The following is a 10,460-nucleotide window of genomic DNA, read 5'->3' as shown; positions in this document are numbered from 1 at the left end:
ATTGCCTTATTGCACCGATGACAACTTACTTGAAGGATCTGACTCAATCCTTAGGTAGGTATGGTGGACACTTGAAAATAATATTTGGGTTTAAGGGTTTTTTGGATGCACAAGTAGTATCTCTACTTAGTGCGGAATTTTTGGCTAGCAAAGATAGGGGCAAGCAACACATGTTGAAGGATCTATCACAATATAACTTCTATGTGAATATGAACAAACATAAATCATTAAGTTGTCTTCCTTGTCCAACGTTAACAATTTTGGCATATAATATTTTGATGGGGGCTCACAATCACAGAAGATGTCCAAGATAGTGTGTTTGCATGTGAATCTTCTCTTCCCTTATTAATTCTTTCATGAATTGCATCATTGACCAATGCTATGTTTGTAAATCTCCAATAAAATTTTCTACTTATACTCTTCCTTATGTGATGTCATTACTTACCATAAGATTAGCGTATGATCTTTTTCATTTATTTCCTTTCTTTTTATTGAATAGGAAAGTAAAGAAAGCAAAACTCAAACTAAACTTTATTATATATCTCACACACAGTTACAAGGATAGAACACTAAGCAAACTCTCGAAAGGAAATGATCAAACTAAACTTTTATTGAAATAAAGCAAAAGATAACTATGGATCGAACTAAGATAAGTAAGGCAAACGATAGTGGAGGTGATACGATACCGGGGCACCTCCCCCAAGCTTGGCAAAAGATAATGGGAGTGCCCATACCCGATACTCAAGTCTCCTTTGGTGATGAAGAAGGAGGTGGTGATGATGAAGTAGTGGCAATCTTATCTTTAGGTTTCCATGGCAGAGGTTCACCATCATGAGAGGAGGGGTGAGTCTCACGGGTCATGTAGCTGGCAGCCAAACTCATACCTTTAAACCTCGCCTCATATTCAAATACTTGATTTTGGAGATCGTAAATCTGGCTTTGGAGGAAGTTGATTTGCTCGTTGAAGGTTAAGACTATGTCTTTCATGGACTTGCCATCCACCTTGAGATCACGGGTGTAGTCTGCGATAATGAGGTGATTGGTGTTGAGTCCATGTTCCACCATCCCCTTACACCGGAAGACCTCCTGCTCCATAGCTTCAAGCCTGGCCTCCACGGTTCTTGTCCATTTGTGACCTTGCACATCATGGATGTGGAGCACCCCCTCATGCATCTGGATATCCTGAGGGTGCTGCATCACCTCCCGCAAATATGGGTTGATGACGTTCTCGAAGAACTTGTCCTTGAAGGAGCTTGAAGCAGACATGATGATCTAGATCTGTCAAAAAACGGAAAGAAAAGAAAACAGAAGATTTCTCTGTGATACGGAAGAAAAACAATGTCCGGAAGGTACCCAAGGTGGGCACAAGACACCAGGGCGCGCCTGGCCCACCCTGGTGTCTTGTGCCCACCAGGGTGACCTTCCTGGTAGTTTCTTATTTTCCTAATTTTTTATATATTCCAAAACTGACAGAATTTTTTTTTGTGGATTTTTCGGAGTCCGTTTACTTACCGTATCACGTACCTCCTCTTTTTTCATGATTCTGGAGTGTTCCAGAAAGTTTCCTTTATGTGTTCTTCCAGTGTCATAGTTTGGATAATATTGCTTTCAACATTAATGGGCGTACCTAAGATATAATGTTTTATTCTTTGCCCATTGACAACCTTTATGTTTTATTCTTTCTCCATTGATAATATTGCTTTCAACACCACTGCTAAAAATTCGTTCTCAATAGTAGCATAATTGCATTGGGCACTGTCTAGAGTCTTACTAGCATAATGAATAACATTTAATTTCTTATCAACTCTTTGTCCTAGAACAACACCAACAACATAATCACTAGCATCACACATAATTTCAAAAGGCAAGTTCCAATCAGGTGGTTGAACAATAGGTGCAGAAATCAAGGCTTTCTTAAGTGTTTCAAAGGCTTCTACACAATCATCATCAAAAACAAATGAAACATCCTTTTGTAAGAGATTTTTAAGAGGCCTAGAAATTTTAGAGAAGTCTTTAATAAACCTCCTATAGAAACTAGCATGACCAAGAAAACTACGAATACCTTTGATATCTTTAGGACACGACATTTTCTCAATTGCATCAACTTTAGCTTTCTCCACCTCAATACCTCGTTCAGAAATTTTATGTCCCAAGACAATACCTTCATTAACCATAAAGTGGCACTTCTCCCAATTCAAGACAAGATTAGTTTTCTCACATATATGCAAAACTCGATCAAGGTTGCTTAAGCAATCATCAAAAGAAGTTTCGTATATGGAAAAATCATCCATGAAAAACCTCAACAATCTTGTAACAAAAGTCAAAGAATATATCAGTCATACATCTTTGAAAGGTAGCAGGTGCATTGCATAAACTAAAAGGCATACGTCTATAAGAATAAGTTTGAAAAGTGAAAGGACATGCGGTGCCCCCATGTGTGGTTTTGGTAATTGATGACAATCTCTATGGACTAACGGTTGCCTTGAGTTATATTTGAAGCGTTTGTCCATAGGATTGTCTTGAAGTCCGTGTGTTGGTTTCAAGGAGTTTATGAGATGGCCAAAGTGCTTTTCAAGGAATTATCCAAAGATTGGTCATGTGTGAGTTGAGATGGCCAAAGTGATTTTCAAGGGATTATCCAAAGATTGGTCATGTATGAGTTGAGCTTATTGCAAGCATGTCTTGAAGAAGAAGATTGTGTGATCATTCATGTTTACCTTCAAGACATCATCCAAATGAAGAGAGTTGGAAAGATTTAATGTTGATTAAGACTAAGTCAAGAGTGAATCAAGTTGATCAACTCACAAAGCATAGAAGAAGTACCGAGAGGGATCAAGTGATCCCATGGTATGGTAAGAATTGTCCATTACGCTTTGTGTACTAACCCATGGTCTACATGAGAGTTCTTTGTGGGGTTAGGTATGTTTCCATGGTCTTGCGTCAAGAGGAAGATCTCATACAATGTCACACCCTAGCTAGTCATGCATTAGAGTGCTGCATCATGTTTAATCTTTCATCAGAAACTTGAAATGGGGATCTGTGAAACCCTCAGAATCATTTTGAAAATGACCCAAATAAAAATTTCTCCAAAAGGGTCCAAGAAAATGCTCATGTCGCTCTCTGAAAATATTGGACAGAGATAAAAATCAAACCAATATTTTTAAGAGCTCATAGGTATTTATTTTGGGCATTTGGAATTAATGCATAAATATTTGCATTGGAAATATATTAATTATATATATTAATATATGTCCAAATATTATGCCAATTATAAAGCAGCTCTGGAATAATATATCTAGCTCCTGCAAAAATTGGCATAAGTTAAATAAATGATTTAATATATTATTTAAATCAAAACAAATGTCAGAAATTAGAAAACAGAAAATTAAATAACAGGAGGAGCTTACCTGGGCTCCTCCACTGTGCGGCCCAGCCAGCTGGCTGGCCCAGCCAGCAGGCGGCCCAGCCCGCCTCCCTCCTCTGTCGTCTTCGTCCTCGACAGAGGGAGGGGAGTGTGGCCGGCGCGCGCGCGCGCCACCGCGCCACGCCACCTGCTCGACTGCCTGCCTGCCCTCCCCTCCTCGCTCGATGCCCCGGACGACGCCACGCCTCCCCCCCTGCTCTCTCTCACTCTCCCTCAGTTCCTCCCTCCTCTCCCTCGCTCTCTCTCTCACACGGCCGAACACCACCCTCGCCGCCGTTCGCCACAGCAGCCGTCTCCGGCCACCCCTCGCTCCCCCGACTAGCTCAGGAGCTCCGCCTCGACCCCCTCTTCCTCCCCACCGCTCCACGGGTCTCCGGAAGCCCTGCACCGCCGCCTACGTCGCCGTTCCCCTCCTCGGCCACCGGAGGTCATCGCCGTCGATTCGCTGCACTCCGGCCGTCCCCGAGCCCGCTAACCATCCCTGCAGCTCCGCGGTGAGCCACCGATTCGATTCCCCCTTGCCCCGTCGTCCCTAGCCTTCTGTAGCTGCCGCCCCCTTGAGCTCCGAAGCTCGACGCCGCCGGCGATGTCGCCGTCGTGGCCACGGTCACCGTAGCGCCCAACCGAGCACACTATCGTGCTCCACACCTCACTAGGAGCACGCAGCACGCACCAACGCCTCCCCAAACACCCTGCAACGCCGATTCCGACCGCACCCGAACTCCGGCCGCCGCTCACGAGCTCGCCGTCGACGGTACAGACCACCCCAGGCACGGCCACCACCACCGTTCGACGCGCGGGAGCAAGGGCTCTCCAACGAGCCCAAGCACGGCCTCGCCCGTGCCCTGTAGCGCGATCCCGCATCGCGCCGCCGTCTCGGGCCTCGCCGGCGTCGTGTCGCCGGTGGGTTTGACCCACTTTGACCACGGCAGGACCCCCCTGAGTCCCTGACAGGTGGGCCCAGCCCTGTAGCTAATTAGGATTAGCGCTAACCACTGTTAGTTAACCCCCTGACACTGACCAGTGGGCCCCAGCGCCACTAATCCCTAATTAGGATTAATTTAAACCTGTTAAACCCCCCCTGTCACTGACGTGTGGCCCCCACACGTCAGGTTTGACCCCAGACAGCCGCAGTTGACCACTGACGTCATGCTGGCGCAATAATTATATTTCTGGATTTAAATTAAATCAGGAAATTCCAGAATATTATTTAAACTTCAAAAATTCATAACTTTTATTCTGTAACTCCAAATTGGACAAATTATATATGAAAAATGATCAGAAAAATCCAATCTATCCATCTGTACTATTTTCATGCATGATCAAACAAGTTAAATTGATGTTTTAAGCAGAACAAGGAAAAGCACTTTAAAAGGCCATGTTTGAGTTTGAAATTTGAATCTTTGATTCAAATTTGTTCAAACCCTTCTGGTTTTAGTTGCATTAGCCCAACACACTCATATTGCCATGTTTCATGCATGCATCATATTGTTGCACATTGTTTGGTGATGGTTGTGTATCGGTGTCCTTTGCGACAGGTTCTGCCTCCGAGGAGTACCGTGATTACCCTAACGAAGAACCGTATCAGTGCATCGAACCATCAGGCAAGCAACCAACCATTTGATCATATCGATACAATCCCATGTTCTCGCTCCTGCTCTCTTTTACTGCATTAAGACAACGCGTTTCAAACTGCTGTGTGCTACGGTAGTTGAACCCATTTCCTCTGCATGACCTGTCATTGCCACAGTAACTAGATGAAACCCACTAGCATGTGTAGGAGTTGATTGAGCCATATGTATGTGTTGTTCCTACCTTGCTATGCCTGCTATGCTTAGAGTCGTGTCAGGTCTGGTTCATCTGGGTGATGGGCTAGAGTGAAATGATTATGTCGGTAATGAGAGTGGTGTGGTGAACACGATTTGGTAAAGGTATCGATGAGAGGCCATGTAGGAGTACATGGTGGGTTGTTTCATTGAAGCCGACCTTAAGCACTGAGATCTGTATGTGTGATTTAAGATACAGCTACTACCATGCATTGGGCCCTGAAATATGACCCCGCTCGACTTCTTATTCACCCTAGCTCTCTGTCCAGGAGTTGCAAGTAGTTTCTGGTGTTTGTAGCCTACTGGAGGCCGTGGACAGCGCTGACCGTAGGGGTGGGCTGTGATGCGGTAGGTACGTGGCCGGGTGTACCGAATACCCGTTAGGTATCTCGGGAACCCTGTTCACATCGTTCGGGGCCGTATGGGAAACCTCGGCCGGACTCCCTGCGGATGGAACCTGAATAGGCGATAAACCTGGACTAGAGGCTTAAGTGTTTAGGTAGGTCGTGGTCTACACCCACGTCGGCTTTCGCTTGAAGTCTGCCGAGCACATGTCGTGTGCAGACGCTAAGTGGTGGAAACATGTATGAAGAAGTACACCCCTGCAGGGTTATCATGATCTATTCGAATAGCCGCGTCCGCGGTAAAGGACTACTTGGTTGCCTATACAGTTCATAGACAAGTAAATGGAAACTGCTAAAAGCCTCAAGATAAGTGTGAGTGCCGAGGATGGCTCTTCCGTAGGAAGACGGAGGTGGATCCTCGGTAGTGTATTGAAGTGGTGAGTAGTGGACTCGTGTGCGCAAAACCATTTCAAGTTGGAGTATCGTAGGATAGCCTAGCCAAGAGTCAAAGCTGGCTTGCTGCAATAACTCCACCAACCCTTCTTGATAATATGCATGTATGTAGGATCTGATGTAAGTCTTGCTGAGTACCTTTGTACTCATGTTGCTATAATCTACATTTTTACAGAAGACGCTGCAACCCCTTCTGATGGGTTCTATGTAGACGTTGACATCAACGAGTAGGCTAAAGACCCAGGTGGTGACCCTGAGCTTGTGAAGGACCACGTAGTATAGCTAGGCTTTCCAAGCCTCTTTTATTTTACTAGTTGTCTGTACTCAGACAAGTTACTTCCGCTGCTGGTTTGTATGACTGTATGACTTGTATGTTGGGTCGTGAGACCCGTACCTTTGTGTATGTTATGTATGGCTCCCTGAGCCTTAAATAAAGTACTTGTGTCGTAGAGTCATGTTGTGATGCTTCGTTGTATTTGCACATATCGAGCATATTGTGTGTATGATTGAAATGCTTGGTATGTGTGGGATCTGACTATCTAGTTGTTTATCTTTAGTAGCCTCTCTTACCGGGAAATGTCTCCTAGTGTTACCGCTGAGCCATGGTAGCTTGCTACTGCTCTGGAACACTTAGGCTGGCCGGCATGTGTCCTTCTTCGTTCCTGTGTCTGTCCCTTCGGGGAAATGTCACGCTTTGAGTACCGGAGTCCTGTTAGCCCGCTACAGCCCGGTTTACCGGAGTCCTGCTAGCCCAGTGCTACAGCCCGGACCCACTTGCTGATGACCGACACGTTCGAAGCTGGGTCATGGATGCCTGTCCCTGTAAGTCTGTGCCACTTTGGGTTTACGACTAGTCATGTCAGCCCGGGCTCTTTATCATATGGATGCTAGCGACACTATCATATACGTGAGCCAAAAGGCGCAAACGGTCCCGGGCAAAGGTAAGGCGACACCCGTGGGGATACCGTGCGTGAGGCCGCAAAGTGATATGAGGTGTTACCGGCTAGATCGATGTGACATCGAGTCGGGGTCCTGACAGCGTTGGCATCAGAGCCGGACTGCCTGTAGGTTCTCCAAGCCAAACTGGTCGATGTTGAGTCTAGAAATTCTTTAGTTATATGTAGGGGAATTGTTTGTGGGTTGGAACGTAAGGCTCTTTTTACTCCTCTATCTTATGACATTCTGATCTGAGTCAGTCCATTCTTCCACCGGGGGTTAAGGAATTAGGATCTATTCTCTCTATCAGGATCACGTGTTACTAATCAGTAGTACCTTATAAGTTTGATGGATACAAGCCTAGTTCAGTTCTACTACCACATTATGTTGTTAGAATGGATTCAGAACTTTGATATGATGATGTTGAGTGTGTACGAAATCCTTTGTCAAATGTCTCAAAATCCTTCTTGAGCATTTACAGCTGTTATGCTGCCGAAATTTTGCTAGAAATTCTAATGCCTTTGCATTATGATTGTGCTTTCAGATGGCCACTCGCGACCTCAATCAAGTGGTTCGCCTGACTCGATGCCTAGATGTACCCGGCCATACTGCCAAGTTGGTCAGGGTAATGACTGAGGCTGGATACCGCTGGTATCCTGAGTACACGGTCGAAGAGCAATTCCGAGACTTTAATCAAAGCCAGTATCTCTGCACTGTCAGGATATTTCCATCTTATCCTGGATCCACCGAGCCTCTTCACTGCTCCTATGGACTCGGGGTTACTATTGAGATGGCTGTGCAGGACGCCGCCTACTCTATGATGACCATTATGCGAGTCAGATCTGGTCTATTTCGGGACTCTGATTTCCGGTATATGCCAGGATCACTTCCGGGAGCACAAGGGTATCTCCAGGCTATCTATGCTGACCCCACTCAGGAGGATTCACGGACTCGCACCACTGCTGAGATGCTCGAGGATAAGGACCGTGAAAATCGGGCCTTGAGGTTAGAGCTCTTCAATACCCGTGCTGACCACTGGGCCACTTTGACTCGGTTCGCACCGGCGGTGCAAGCTGGATATTCGGATATGCGCGATCTCTATCCTGTGAGATCTGCTCTGCCGGACGTGATGGTTTGGCGTGATGTAGGAGGCATCACCCCACCTCGCGGTCCCCGCAGGCCACCGTCTGTTGGTCCAAGACCTCATCCTAGCCCCTATGGTCCACAAGCTCCGCGAGATCGTCTGTTTCCGGATGATCATGTTGAGCTTCCAGGCTATGGAGGTGACTTCTACGAGGACTACTACGGATCGGTCTGAGTTAGTGGTAGTATCACTAGTTCGCACTAGCTGTGTCGTCTATCGTCCCGCGTGACTCGTGGGATATGACCTAGTTTGTACTCTTTCCGGAGGTGTAGAAAAATAATGTATAGGAGCTTGGGATGCCTCCGATAAGATGTAATCCTCTTTCACCGTAATAGTACTTTGTTTGGTCTTGTACTAAACCCTGTATGGTGTGTATGACGATGGAATAAAGAAGCAGTTTCTGTATCTACCATGTCATACGGATGATCATCTTGCATTTCGAGTTATTCCTTACATTCTGTATCCTATGTCGGAATTTTATCATTCTGACTAAATCATTGTCTTGTTTACCTAGGATGGTCAACACGCGCGCTAACCCTGCTTCTCAAGAGCAGGCCGAAGGCAGTGAAGGCAGGAATGAAAATCTGCCTCATCCTCCTTCCCTAGCCGAGGTTATGATGGAAGCTGAGAGAAACAAGCGGGAGACCAACCGTTTGTTGGAGCGTATTGAACAGAACACAGCACACCATCAGAGGACTAACGTGGTGTCACTCAGTGATTTTATCAAATTGCATCCACCCACGTTCCACCACTCCGTCGAGCCTCTCGACGCTGATGACTGGCTTCGCAGTATCTCTCACAAACTGCGTTCCGCGCTGGTAGCGGAGGCTGACAAGGTCACCTTTGCTGCATATCATCTTGAAGGCCCCGCCAGTCTATGGTGGGAGAATTATGGAGCTATGCGCCCAGCGGGCCATGTCACTACTTGGGCTGAATTCAGCGAGGCTTTCCGTGAACATCACATTCCGGAGGGTCTCATGGACCGTAAACGTGAAGAATTTTGCAGTTTCACCCAAGGCCGACTTTCTGTGGATGTTTACAGCAGGGAGTTTGGTAATCTCGCACGATATGCAACCGAGGAAGTTTCTACCGATGCCAAGAAGCAAGCAAGGTTCCGTAAGGGGCTTAGTCCTGAGCTTCGCCGCGACCTCCGTCTGCATGAGTGCACATCTTTTCAGAAACTTGTCAACAAAGCCATCAGTGCTGAAACTGGTCAGACTGACTATGACGCAACACGCAAGCATGGCCGTGACATGGGTTCCTCATCCGGTGCTGGTCCTCAGAAGCGCCGCGTGTGGGTACCCAACACCGCCCTGCCACCCAGGTTCACACCGAGGCCATCCTTCCAGGCGCCTCGCCCTGTTCAACAGTCTGCTCCAGCCAAGCCCTATGGGGGTCCAACTAACAATGCTCCTCCACGTACCAGTTCCGTGACCTGTTTCAAGTGTGGGGAATCTGGTCACTATATGCGTGAGTGTCCCCAGACCAACCCCAATCAATCTGCTAAAGCTGTTGGCCGTGGCAAGCCGACAGGAAAAGTGTTCCACGCCAAGCCGGTCACCGCTTCACGTGGCCATGTCAACTGTATCTCTGCCGAAGAAGCTCAAGAGGATCCCAATGTCGTTCTCGGTACGCTTCTTGTTAATTGCCACCCGGCATCTGTTCTTTTCGATACAGGAGCCTCTCATTCTTTTATATCCGAAAATTATGCTCGTTTGCATAACGTTGCATTCTGTGACATGCCATCCACTATGGAAATTTCTACCCCTGGTTCTAGATGGCAGACCTCTAGGGTAAGTTATGGAAATGAAATCCAAGTCGACAGACTTGTTTTCCTCGCGTCTTTGATAGCCCTTAAATCTTCAGATATTAATATCATTCTGGGTATGGACTGGATGTCAGCTCATCATGCCCAAATTGATTGCTTCTCTAGGACTGTTCAACTCACCCATCCTTCGGGGAAGATAGTCAATGTCTTGACCCGAATAGCCAAGCGACAATTATATTCTCTTAACGCCAGCCCTTTGCCAGACCTTGAGGACGTTCCGGTAGTCCGTGACTTCCCGGATGTCTTTCCAGAGGAATTGCCAGGTGTTCCACCTGACAGGGATGTTGAGTTCGTAATAGACCTCATTCCAGGAACCGTTCCGATTGCTAGAAGACCTTATAAGATGGCACCCCTAGAACTAGCCGAGCTTAAGAAACAACTCGATGAGTCCTTGAAAAAGGGTTTCATCCGACCTAGCTCATCTCCGTGGGCTTGCCCCGTCCTCTTCGTCAAGAAGAAGGATGGTACGGACCGGATGGTTGTAGATTACCGACCTGTCAATTTG

Source organism: Triticum aestivum, chromosome 7A, assembly GCF_018294505.1.
Source record: "Triticum aestivum cultivar Chinese Spring chromosome 7A, IWGSC CS RefSeq v2.1, whole genome shotgun sequence".
NCBI classification, from domain to species: Eukaryota; Viridiplantae; Streptophyta; class Magnoliopsida; order Poales; family Poaceae; genus Triticum; species Triticum aestivum.
The sequence above is the reverse complement of the archived record's forward strand: the minus strand, read 5'-3'. Positions refer to the sequence as shown.